Below are 13,278 nucleotides of genomic sequence, written 5' to 3' on the forward strand. Positions count from 1 at the left end.
AGAAACACAGCATAAAGCACTCTGGGCTGCCTACACCAAGAGGGAGACCAGCAAAACCAGTAACAGCACAAAACGTAAAAGCAGAATGGTCTTACAAGGACATCCAGAAGCTAAACATCCAAATGCCTCAACTGTATCAGAACTACTCAGCTGCTTGAATGTGTTGATGCCTGAGGTTACATAGCAGAAGCTTGTTCTGTTCAAAGAAAACAAAGATGGGTGGAAAGTGGATAAATCTCCTTATTTGCACACTTCCCATACAAGGGAAACTACATATGGCTGCAAATCACATTCAAAATCCACTCTACTTTTAGAGTAATCCTCCAGATTATTCCTTGTTATTAGGGACCTGTGATGGATAAAAGATCTGAGCAGTACCATATGACGCACTTCAGGTTAACCAAAACAATTCAACTCAAAAGTATACTTGCCATTCCATGTTTGAGGCCAGGCTTTTCATCTTGCTGAGAGAATTTCCTCCTAAAATTAACAACTGGAGCACTTCCTCTTCCAATTTTCATCTTGTTTGCATACCCTTCTTGACAATACCTGTCCTCTTTTCTTTCACCCAAACCAGCTTCCCCAGCTCAGCACACAGTTGCAGATGGAACACTTGCCCAAATGCCACTCTCCCAATAAACACTGGTCCTCTCCCCAGCAGCTTTGTCACAGAGGTGACAAGGTTCCATTCTCTCCTCACATCAGCACTTTCCTGGTTCAGAGCCAGTTTGCCTGGCAAGTCTGGCCTTCTCTTTTCATCGATTACTCTGCTAACTTCTTAGTAGTGCTGAAGATCATAGAATGGTTTGGGTTGGGAGGGACCTCCAAAGGTCCTGCAGTCCAAACCTCCTGCAGGCAGCAGGGACACCCTCCACTAGATCAGGTTGCTCACAGCCTCGTCCAGCCTCACCTTGAATATCCCCAGGAATGAGGCCTCAACTCCATCCCCAGGCACCCTGTTGTAGGGCTCTCAGCAATTTTCTTTCTAAAAATACTGAGATGAAAATTGGAATAAACATTTGGAAGTGAAAAAGTACTTAGTGAGGAGAAAGAAAAGCAATGGTTCTATGCTGAGAGCAAACCTGGAGTCTTCATTCTGACGCACGAAGGGTAACAGGAAGGTTCCTGTTGTGTTTGTTAGTGTTCCACACCAAATAGTTTCTCATTCCTGTAGTCCCCTGAAGCTATGAAGTCACTCCAGTAATACACTTCAGCACATTAGGCTACCTCTCACTTCAGTAACAGGCCCACAAAAAGAAAGAAAGGCTAAAGACGATGCAGGAGAAAGGAAAAACCAGGCCATTTCAGAAAGCTCTGATAAGAGAGGCAAAGAATGAACGTTAACCTTCTTGTCCAACGTGAACAGGAGGAGAAGACCAGTGCAACAAAAGGATAAGGATTCCTTTTTTCAGTCAAAAGGCACAATTCCATAACTCTTACCTGGGCAGGACTGCCTGCAGAAACAGCCACAGTCCCAAAGAAACTCAACTCCCAGCTTATCAGCACTAGCAGCAGCACCCTCCTTTTGAGCGAGAGACTACGGACCTGAGGGCCTAATGAGCCCTAATAAGACACAGATGATGCTACCTGGGTGGAGCTGTGAAACTTGCTCCTCAGTTTGTGTAGGGTACTTATTTCTGCTTCAGCATTTCCCAGGGCTGTAGCTGAGCCAGTTCAGAGTAAAGAAACAGGCATGAAAATGACTCAGATTTGGAGTTAACCTCTCTTGCAGCACATCATGACTAGAGAAGTATTTAACCTTGCCAGCTGTGCTAGGCAGTGCAGCATCCCAGTGAGAAAAGTTAGCTGGGTTAAAACCTCCTGTCTTGAGAACTCCTTTGCAGCTCCATCAGTGGGAACAACATTTCTTGCTCAAGGAGGAAGAAAACCAAGCCCCACACCCCAGAAATGGAAGAAGTGGAATGCAAACTCCATGGTAAAAAAGAAAAAAGCCACAACATTCAGGTTAAGATTTTAAGCCCCTGCATTAGAACAAAGTAAGTTATGGTTACCATAGCAACTTCAAATCAATTACTTTTCACATAGCTATTACAATATTAAAGTAAGTATGGCCACAGTCAAAACTAGAGTGTAGCCTCATGGGGACAAAGTTAAAATTGCTGTGAAGCCCAGAGCAGGGCAGTGATGGAAATGCATGATTACTTCCTTTGCATTTCAAAATTTCAAATCCCCTCAGCACTACAGTGCAGTCATGATGGGATTTCTCCTCCCTAAAACCTCTTCAGTTTGGCCTTACACAGGCCTGAACAGCTACAGGGGCCACAAGAGGTGGAGTCTCAGAAGAGCAAGGCCAGAGCTGCAAGACATCAACTTCCATCGGATCCTGCCACTACTGAGTCTCACCATAATGCCTCTAAGGGCTGTGAGAGCTCACATCCGCAGGCACACACTTCTGCTCTGAGTCGGTGGACTTCCAGCAGAAATCCTTCTGCAGTGTGCCTGTGATGGGATACCATTTGCACAAGCCTTGCATTGCACAAGCCTTGGATCCACACCACTACCCACTAGAGCTAGCACATTGTCACCTGCATCCTGATGGCTCTCAGAAGGTGATCTCTGCCAGTTTTAAAACAAGATGTGCTAGTGTGAAGCTAGCTAGAATGTTTTGGTGAGAAGAACTAGATCACAGGCTGTGAAAGGAAAACAAGGCTGATGTCTACTTCGCTCATAGGCTTGCTGAGATGTATAAAAATAAACATCGATAAGGGAGTCTTGTCTCACTGCTGCTTGGGAACTGGCTGAGCTGCATCTTACTCTCTAACCTCACTCTCCTTTTTCTTTTCTAATCCACTTTGCTTCCTAACCCCCCTGGCCAAACCTCCAGGTAAGGTTGAGAGGGGCAGAGGGAAGGTGCAGGGGCAGTTGAGAGCCCCTCCTGGGGACTCAGATTTCTGGGAGGGGAGTTGTGTTTCTGTATTACCTTTTACCTTGTCTATTTCTGTCTATAACTGTATATACTGCAAATATCTGCTTGTATATTGTGCTAGCTGTAAATATAAGCTTCATTCAGTTTCCACAGCTGGCTGAGTCTAGTCTAGGTGATTTCCAAAAGTGTGGGGGGGGCAGGTAACACCCAAACCATCACACAAGCACCATGATGTTTGCATACTATGTTACAGCTCAGGCCATTTTTTCTCTTAATAAGCATCCTTTGGGGGAACAGCAATGATGACAAAAACCCACATTTCTGAGCCAGGTACAGCCTGTTTGGTCCAAATGTGGCACTTTGGACCTCCTCGAGGCCAGAGAAGGATGAGCTCAGACCCATCCATGTAACCTAATCATTTGCAGTGACATTCAGAGAGGCTGAAAGCTTATTGATTTGGTTTATAATCATATTGTACATCCTTCAGAGCCAAACAAGTGCCTGATTTAAATGTTTGGCTGGGGCTTTTTTTGTTCCCTCCAGTTCATTTTAGCCAAGGGTGAAAGGCACTTACTGCCATGAACAGAGGTGCAATTTACATTTGGGCTTTCAGGTCTTTTTCCCTGATAGAGGCAAATGTCAACTCAAAAGTGGATGATGCCTGAGAACTCACTTGGCCTGCATTCTTCTTCATTGTTAAACTGCTTTAAATATTTTTCCTTGATGTTTCTGCCTGCTGGAAGGCAGCAGTCCTGTTTGCTACGGTCCTCCCTCCCTCTGCATTGCTTTCCATCCAGGAACAAGCCAGGACAATGAGCACCAGCCACCATTTTGCTTTTAAAAGCTTATCCCATAAACTCTTCTCCCATTGTACTCTGGCTAGGCATCATCTTCCAAACAAGCAGACAAAATGATGGGCTATGCATCATCTCCTCCAGCACTGCCAGAAAGGGGAAACAAAGGGGCCTGTGGGTAGCCAAAAGGAAGAGGTGCAGCCATCCCTGAGCCCGGGAGGATTGTTCAGGATACAGGTGGGTGCCCTGGCAAAAAGCTTGACTGCTTTCCATCAAAATGCCATCCAGACCCTTGAGAATAGTGGGTTCCGATGAAAATGGAGTGTTCTCCCAGGGAAAAATAAAAGAGGCTCTTTCACTGGAAAACTGCTGGCCAGCTCCAGTGCTGCCACAGTGACAGGATCCTCTTTTCACCGCGCAGCCACCGCTGATTTGCTTTGCCAAGCACCGCTGCTTGCCCCACCTCTTTTCCTTTGCCTTCTCTCGCCCCCTCGCTTCCCAGAGATGCACACAAAGAAGGCTGGTTTGCAGTGAACACCCCCATCAACGTGCCTGAACCACTGCTGACTTTAAAACGCTGCCCCCAAAGCTCCAAAGGCATTTCCCAGATTAAAAGGCTCATTCCCCTTTTAGCACAAACAATGTGAAGGCAGCAGGTAGGAGGCAGAGATAGAGAAAAGCCATTTCCAAAGCTGAAAGGGATTCAGGAGATTTAGTCTGAGCCTACCCAGCTTAAAGTAAAGTTCCAGTCCCCGTCCCTCCTGCGGCTCACGCCTCTGCCAGCCAATGCCATTCGAGCCGTCCAGGGGAGCCGCTGAGACCCGGCTGAGGCAATCCCGGCAGCCGACGCAGCCCCCCGGGGCCCAGCGGCTTTTGATTTCGTTTTTTTCTCTCCGTTTGGGCAGGGAATAGTGGTAAGGGGAAGCAGTGCACCAGGAAGAGATGCCTGCAGGCACTGGCGACACTTCTTTGGCGGCAGTTTATTGCTCTGAAGATTCAGGTAGTTTTCCGAAGGTGCTAAATGTCATTCAGGCTTTCGGATGCTTTAAATCAAGTTCCAAGATGTACCAGAATGATCTCTTGGTTCATTTATCTGCAATGAGCCTTAAACCTGCCTCTGCACACACACAAACCCCAACTGCTTCCCTCTTCATAAAAAAAAAGAAGGCAAAACGTTCCTTGTGATGTCAGACCACACTTAGGAGACTTCCGTACCAGGCCTACTTTTGCTGCACAAAACTTTCCCTTCTCTTCGTCTTCCAGAGGAATCACGGAAAGGTTTGGACTGGAAGGGACCTTAAGATCATCCAGTTCCAAACCCCCTGTGATGAGCAGGGACATCTCCCACTAGTCCAGGTTGCTGAAAGCCTCATCCAACCTGGCGTGGGACACTTCCAGGGAGGGGGCATCCACCACCTCCTTGGGCAACCTGCTCCAGTGTCTCACCACCCTTACTCGAAAGAATTTCTTCCTAATCTCCAGTCTCCATCTCCCCTCTTCCAGCCATTGCCTCTCATCCTGTCACTACAAGCCCTCATCAAAAGGCCCTCTCCAGGTATCCTGTAGCCTCCTTCAGGTACTGGAAGGTCGCTCTAAGGTCTCCCTGGAGTCTTCTCTTCTCCAGGCTGAACAGCCCCAAATTTCCCAGCCTGTCCCCATGATGGAGGTGCTCCAGCCCTCTGATCCTCGTCACAGCCCTCTTCAGAAGCCTGCTCAGGCTTCTGCTAGAGCCTCCCAGCACCTCACCTCCTCTTTTTGGGATTCCCTCCATAGCTGTTCCTGATTTAATCCCTAAGCCCATACAGGTGGGGTTAGGGAATCATTTTCAGGACCTCAAAGCTCTGCCTGCTCCCAGCCCATGATGCTTGCCATGCCTCCCTGGAGCAATGGTGAACCTGTCAGCTGAGAGCAGCCTCTGCAGACTGCCCATGCAGGTCCTGTCCCTGTGCAGTCTCGATTAAGGAGGCCATTCAGTGGTGCACATTTCAGGGAGGACCTTGGCACTGCAGCTGCCTGTGCAAGAAACTGAGACGCTGTTTCTGTGAAATCATCTGCAGCTCTTGATCAGGGAGGCAGCAACTGGCTAATGGTTTCTCAGGCAGCCCTGGCGCATGTGTCAGGTTGCCTCGCAACTGCGCCCCTCGTGGGACAGCCGTGCAGGCTGGCCCCAGCTGTAATCAGCATCCAGCACCACTGCTGTGGCGTCAGCAGCACCACATGGACCAAGCACTGCTCCGCAGGACTAACGGTGGGGAGGAAGATGGTAATGATGTCTGATCATTCTCTAGGGCAGCCATGAAAGGTGGGAGACATGAAAGGGGTGGGGTTGCCACAGATGTGCCCAAAGAGAGTGTAGCCCTGATGAGCAAGAAGGCCACCAGCATCCTGGCCTGTGTCAGGAACAGTGTGATCAGCAGGACCAGGGAAGTGGTTGTGCCCCTGTGCTCAGCAGTGTGGAAGCCACACCTTGAGTCCTCCATTCAGTGTGGGGTCCTCACTCCCAAGAAGGACATAGAGGGGCCAGAGAAGGTCCAAAGAAGGGCAACAAAGCTGATGAAAAGTCTGGAGAACAGGTCTGGTGAGAGGCAGCTGAGTGAACTGGGGGTGTTTAGTCTGCAGAAGATGAGGCTGAGGGAAGACCTCGTTGTTCTCTACAACTCCCTGAAAGGATGTAGCAGTGAGGTGGGGGTTGGTCTCTTCTCCCAGGTGTCAAGTGATAGGAGGAAAGGAAACAACCTCGAGTTGCAGGAAGTCAGATTTAGGCTGCATCCTAGAAACCTTTCTTGACTGAAAATGTTCTCTAAGAACATCCATTCCTAAGGGTGCTTCAAAGAGGCAGAGATGTGGTGCTGAAGGCTATGGTTTAGCACTGCTTCAAGTCTTGCCTACAATGTGAAACCAAGAAAGGCAGCTCTGAAATAAAACATCTACCTGGCATTCATCTCACCAAGCCTCCCACTGCATGGGAGGTGTTGAGTAAGCAGCTAAGAGGAGCACAAGGACAGGTTACTTTGATACCAACGTAACAGTCTACTCTTCCCAAAGCTAGAAAGGGCTCCCAGGAGCTCCCAATCAGAGTCAAGTACCTGGTTCCTCACAAGTACTGGTATTTAAATCTGTAGCAGTTCTGAACTTTTGCAGGTGCAGGTTTAGGTGTAAAACTCCTTTAATTGTCTCTGAATGCCTGCACTAGGAGAAGGGAAATACTTCTGAAGGCAGAACAGCTTCTCTAACCCTGTACTAAAAGAATTTTGTTGGCAGTGCTATTATTTACCAATTATCTACTTAATTTCTTCATCTATATTATACAGATAATCAGATTACATGTAAACTGATTTACATCTGAGAAAGACTAAACACTGTGTTTTCCCTGGTGGCATCAGCACTGAAACAGCAAAACTCAATCCAGAAGCCTGAAGGAAAGGTCAGCGACTCCTCATGCTCCCATCAGCAGCCCCAAACTGGCCCATGGGCATGCAGACAGTGTTAGCCCTGCCCTGGCATGCCAGGCAATTGTGCAGCAGCTGCTTCCAAGGCTCCATGAAAACTCTACCAAAGCAAATGAGAGCACCATTTCCTTCCTTCCTAAACTCATTCCTTCTTGGATTCATTCCTTCCTTCCTTTCTCTCCCTCCTTGAATTCCTTCCATCCCTGCCTCCCTCCTTCCTGAATTCCTTCTTTCCTGAATTCATTCCTCCTCTCCCTTCTTCTTTCTTTCCTTCCTCAATTCCTTCCCTTCTCTCCCTCAGATCTGCTGTCACTTTTGTCACTTCAATGCAGGAAGAGCTTACAGTTACCAGCCCAACCTGCTGATATTTGAGTCCTCCTGGCAGAACAAGCTGAGTTAAAGCAGCTGTGCTCCCCGTGACAGTCCTCACTGCTCCTGCCTGCCATAAAGGCCAGGAAGGAGGCAGATAGGCTGATTTATGGCACGGTGCTGCTCCCATAGATCTCCTTTCTAATAAAACATCAGCGGAGTCGCTGCTTACACGGGGCTGCACGTGCCTGTAGATGTACTGCTAACCACTCCTGGAAGCTTTCAGAGCTGTATTTATGGGAGGCTTTTAGCTACCTGCAGGAAAAGTGCTTGCCACGGGAGCCTGCCTGCCCCTGAGACTGCAGCCTGGTAAGAGCACAGATTTATACCTGCCCAGCTCCCAGGGGACAGCCAGGCTCTTTAGCTGAGCTCTCAATTACAGCATGGCTCCAGCCCACGATTGCTGGCACTGAGGCTACCGATGGCTGGAGGTGTTTGCACCAGCACCACAGAAGTCCTTCGGCAACAGCTCTTCAGGCAGGACCATGTATACCACTTAAGAGCACATCTTCTTTCTCAAGTACTTAAGGTCACAGTCACATTTTTTTCCACCCCAGTGCACTGCTTTCTTACCTGCTTTTTAGTCTTAACATGTAAGAGGTTCTTGTTTGTTTGTGTTCCATATTTCAGACATGGTTTAATTCTTTCTTTCTGTAAGCTTTTCCTACCCACACACAGCATGTGCTGAGAGGAGCAACAGGTTAATTTGAGCCCAGCTATCCTAACTAGACTCTTCAGGACAAAGTGCTCTCCTACCTTTTCTCTCCAGCTCTTGCAGATGGTGATGAATTTTGCCAGATTTAACAACCAAAGAAACATACCAAGTGCCATGCCTGTGAGCTACAAGGCTGTGAGATGAAAACTCACAGACTCACAGAATGATTTGGGTTGGAAGGGACCTCCAAAGGGCTGACTCTTTGGAGAAAAACTCTGAGCTCTGCTTGAGGATGGAGGTGGATGCAGCAAGAAGTTAATTCCTGTTTTCAGCAGCACTTTGGAGCTGTGTCCATCTTTTAAGACCCTGAATTCACACTGAGAGCACACCGCCTATGTCCACTTTTATCTGTTGTCACAGCCTCGGCTCCGATCACGGAGAAGCCTCAGTGCAGAGCCAGTGTGCCTTTTTTGGGGCCAAATATCCTGAACCAAAGCTAAATCTGGAAATTGTTTTTTTCCTTTATCCTTTCCCAGTGGGCACAGTTCTGAAGGGGACACACAAAGCACATGCTGGATATATGGCAATACCCAAGAGGCAGATTTGTGCAGCACCCAATAAGAGTCATCTTCCAAAAGTCAACTGCTGCCGTTTCCTGGCTTAATACCAAACTGCAACCTCCACTAGCTGTTCCATTGCAGTCAAAGAGCAGAGAGTGCTCTTAGCTGGAGATGAAACACAGCTCTGACCAAAAAGTAATTAATATTGCCTAACTAATCCGACAAGTTGTGGATTTCCAAAAACACCCATGGGAAAGCAAAGACAAGGATACACAACTGCTCCCCAAAAGAGGAGAGGCACTGATCACCAAAGTCTTTGCCTCAGGGTAGTGTCGGTGCTGTCAACGACTTCCTGAGGTGTGCTACCTGACCTATAACAGGAAACATCAGCCTTGCTTAAAGAAAAAGCAGCAGAAATATTTGCATGTGCTCAAAAACAAGGCCCGAAATTTTTTTCCCTGCATTTTCCAGTTACTCTCTGATGAAGAGAAGAAACTTTTGTACATCATCTTTTCCTCTTGAAATCACACAAGTACAGGATCATCCTGTGGAGGACTCAGGGCTTTCAAATTTGGGGTCTGCCAGCTTTTCCTTCAACACATTTTGACCCTTTTCTTGTTTTCCTCTACTCCTGGATCTCTTAAGACTCTACACACCCAATCTGGAGTGTAGCAAATCCACCTGCTTTCATTCTCTTCTCACAGAGTAGACAGGAGCAATTTGAGTAGCAGTTTGTACAACAGGGTGAGAGCAATAGATGGGGGGGATGAGTTGGCTTTCACAGAGCCTCCCTCACCACCCATCTACCCTGAAACACTGACAGGCCCCATTGAACGGGATCCAACCACACCTCAGACCATAAAGCACAGTTGTGGGTCCATGCCGGCACCTCCACTTGATCCTCCTGTAGCAAACAGAGCCAGGGCTGCCTCCAAACCAGCATAAGCCAAGTGGAAGAGGAGAGGCTGGATCTTTCCTGAGATCTCACCATTTTCACAGAATCACAGAATGTCAGGGGCTGGAAGGGACCTTGAGAGCTCATCCAGTCCAGCTCCCCTGCCAGAGCAGGATCACCTCGACCAGATCACACAGGAATATGTCCAGGTGGGTTTTGAATGTTTTGAATATCTCCAGAGAGGGAGACTCCACAACCCACCTTGTGCAGCCTGTTCCAGTGTTCTGTCATCCTCACAGTGAAAAAATTCCTCCTCATGTTTACATGGAACTTCCTGTGCCTCAGCTTCCACCCATGGGCCCTTGTCCTGTCATTGGGCATCACCGAGCAGAGCCTGGCTCCAGCCTCCTGGCACTCAGCCTTTATATATTTGTAAACATTGATGAGGTCACTGCTCTCTGGCCCAACATAATGCTTTGATCAGAGTGCTAAGAGGATGAATGTGCTCAGCTTGGCTCTTTACAAGACAGAACTTGTAATGAACCTCACAGCAAACAAATCTTGGTGGCACCAGGAGTGAGGTGCACTTGCTCAGCAATGCCAGCAAGAGAGTGCATGGTGGCCTAGCTTAGCAGAACTCAACACACCTGCTGTTGGCTTCAATAAGATCCTGAGACTTCTTGGTGTCCTTTAAATCACACTTTGCTGGGACTGGATTTGGAAAATGCCTTGAAAACTTCACTTAGGTGAGGAGTGAATTCTCATCTGTGTCCTCTGTAAGGAAAATAAAGATGGGAAATAAAGATGTATACATGGAAAGTCTCAGAAGAATAACAACATTATTCCACTTCACCTCTCCAAACCAAAATGAAGAACAGCTCTAACTCAGAGAGGTTTGTGCAGATGTCAAACCCTCTGTGTATAGCAGGGAGGGGGGAAACACAGAAAAAAAATCTTCAGCAGGCTCTCCCAGACAAATATTAATTTTTGATTAAACCTGAGGTGCTCAAGGATGAAACATATCAAGTGTAGGAAATAAGCATGTGAGCACCTTCCAGAAACAATCAGGAGTCAGAATGACCTTCGATTCCAGGTAAGCCAAAGCAGCTGGCATGATGGGTATATACCAAAAAAGAAACCAAGGAAATTTGCATCCAGCCCCAGCAGCAGTGCAGGGGGCACTGAAACGTGCTCGTTTTACACAGAGGGCTACAGTGCCACGTGCCAGCAGACAAATGGAAGGCTCCTATTAAAAATGCATAATTTAATCAAGAGGAAAACTACTAATCAGATGGAAATATTCAGACTTATATTGGGGTTTTGATATTAGTGTTATTAAATCCTGCTATAGTTTCTCACAGTTTCACCCAAGTGTAAATTAATATAAGGAGGAACAGTTAACAGCATTACAGGGACCAGATCAAACATCCCTGCTTGGCTGCAGGCATCCCACTGGCTTGTGGCATTGGGGATGGTATAAAGAGCTGTGTCAATGCCACGTGCTGATCTTGTGGTGCCTTCTCCAAATGTCCTGATCTAATGATGCCTTCTCCACGTGTCCTGTCCATCTCACAGTGCCTCCCCCACCAGAACAGACTAAAATCAGCCCTCATGCAGTTTCTGACACTAGGTGAATAACAGCTGAGGTCCAGTGCCAGCCCAAGTCTCTGCCTTTGCCCAGTACTGAGCTGCCACCTCCATGTGCCATAGCCTGAGTGTGGCCACAGGGCTGCAGCTCCACCTGAAACCAGTCCATGCCACAAGGAACAGAAAGCCATTCCTTGGACAGAATCAGCCTCCATTCCCTCTTCATGCCCGCACAACTAACAGGTGAGCCACTGCCTTTGCTCAGCATCCTCGGGCTTGTGGTCCCTGACCACACCCCGGCCACCTCCACTGCTGCTGCTGAAGTGTGAGTCTCCAATGTGAAAGAGCTGGGACTGCCAGCAAGCCGAGCAGTCCTGGTTTGGGTTAGGATTCTGGTCAGTGCAGTTCCTTCCCAGCTCAGGTTCTGCTCAATCTCTGTACTTTTTCTGCAGCTCAGACCATGTTCACTGTGGCTGCTGCCAGCAGCGAGAGCGTGATGGGCAGAGTCAGCACCAAGGCTTGGAGTGTAGACCAGGGGCACTGCTACAGCTGGTGTGCTGTGTGGGGGCACAGAGTGAAAGGCCTGGTTCCCTTGGCTGCTTCTCACCAGACCTGTTCTCCAGACCCTCCACCAGCTTTGTTGCCCACCAAACCACAAGAGCCCCTGAAGCCAACACAAGAAGCCTGCCCTTGTCCTGCTGTGAACATTTCTGGGTGTAGCCAGCATTTGAGGCAGTCACTCCTTCCTGATTTGAGCCAGGACACTTAGGGTAGCTCCCAGACCAACAAGCAGCATACCAGACAGCTTCTCTTGTCTGTGGCACAGAGCTGACACCACCACATTCGTCTCTGAGGGCTTTTGCTGCCCAGAACTCCATAATAACTGAGCAGCAGAGCAGTGCTGGTAGCCAGGACTAGGAAGTGGCTGAGCAGTGAGCAGGCAAAGGCACTGGGGCAGACTGATGGCAGAGTGGAGCCAGGAGCCTGCCCCTCAGCTGGAAAGAAAGGGCATTAGCTCTGTCACTGGTAAGCAGGAAGATCTCCAGTAAAATGCAGCAGCTAAAGGCACACCATGTCCTGCAACACTTAAAAGACCCAAGCACTGCTGTCACCTACTCTGTCTTATTTGCCTTTTTGATGTCCCCTTAATTCTAAGCAGGCAGCTCAGGAGTTCACAGCTGGCAGCTGAATCCATGGAAGGAATAGGGATATGGAATTCAAGAGGACAGTTCTTCCCCTTCTTGGAGGTACTGGAAACCAAACACTGGAATCAGAATTCCACTTCATTAGAGAGAGAATAGTTTCTAAAAAGAATGATCAAGCTGGAAGCACAAGAGCTGAGCAAGGAGTCTGGAAGGGAAAAGCAGGCGAGCGCTGCAGCAGGCTTGGCCTGCGCTTGATGGGCCTCTAGTGGGCAAAAGGAGCAGTGGCTCGCAGTCACATCTGCAGGGCATGGGGGAAGCCAGCCCACTGCCCACACAGCCGCATAAAACAACACAGGGCATGCCCTCAAACGGGGCAACGCTTCTGCCCCGCCTACAGAGACCACTGTGGTGCTGCTGTGACCCAGGGAGGACAGTAAGATGAACATTAGCTCTTCTCTACCTGTGTTCCCATCCAGCTGGGACAGAGGTTCCCACTTGACTCTGCCATAAAAGCAACACAGTCCCACCTGCACAGGCACTGAGTTTGACCCGTTTGGGCTGCAAGCAGTAGGCACTGGATGTGCTCCACTGGATGTTAACCCTTGCAGCACTCTGATGGCAGCAGTTTGGCTAGAAAGCAGACTCCAAAATAAGGACTTCTGTTGGATCTGCTCTCAAGACAGGACCTTGAAATGAAAACTCGGAGCTCATGATTGGGCATTAGAAAGAAGTTCTTTAAGGACAGTAAGATACTGGAACAGGCTACCCAGAGAAGCTGTGGGTGCCTCATCCCTGGAGGTGATCCTTTCCAAACCAAATGATTCTACATAGGATTTACAGATGGGAATTCATTCAGTCCCATGCATTCACAGACTCACAGAATGGTTTGGGCTGGAAGGGATCACCCAGGTCCAGCCCTGCTGTATGGACCAGGACA

At 48.4% G+C, this 13,278-nt stretch overlaps 1 long non-coding RNA gene across 1 annotated transcript in view; it reads right to left on the reverse strand.

Moving 5' to 3' along the window:
• Nucleotides 1-1,530, reverse strand: part of LOC135178062 (uncharacterized) — a 28,286-nt gene extending 26,756 nt beyond the window's left edge. The window contains exon 1 of the long non-coding RNA XR_010303338.1: nt 1,441-1,530. This is a non-coding gene — a long non-coding RNA (uncharacterized LOC135178062). The remainder of the gene's footprint in view (nt 1-1,440) is intronic.
• Nucleotides 1,531-13,278: the final 11,748 nt, after the last annotated feature.

The sequence above is a fragment of the Pogoniulus pusillus genome, chromosome 9, assembly GCF_015220805.1.
Source record: "Pogoniulus pusillus isolate bPogPus1 chromosome 9, bPogPus1.pri, whole genome shotgun sequence".
Classification (NCBI taxonomy): domain Eukaryota; kingdom Metazoa; phylum Chordata; class Aves; order Piciformes; family Lybiidae; genus Pogoniulus; species Pogoniulus pusillus.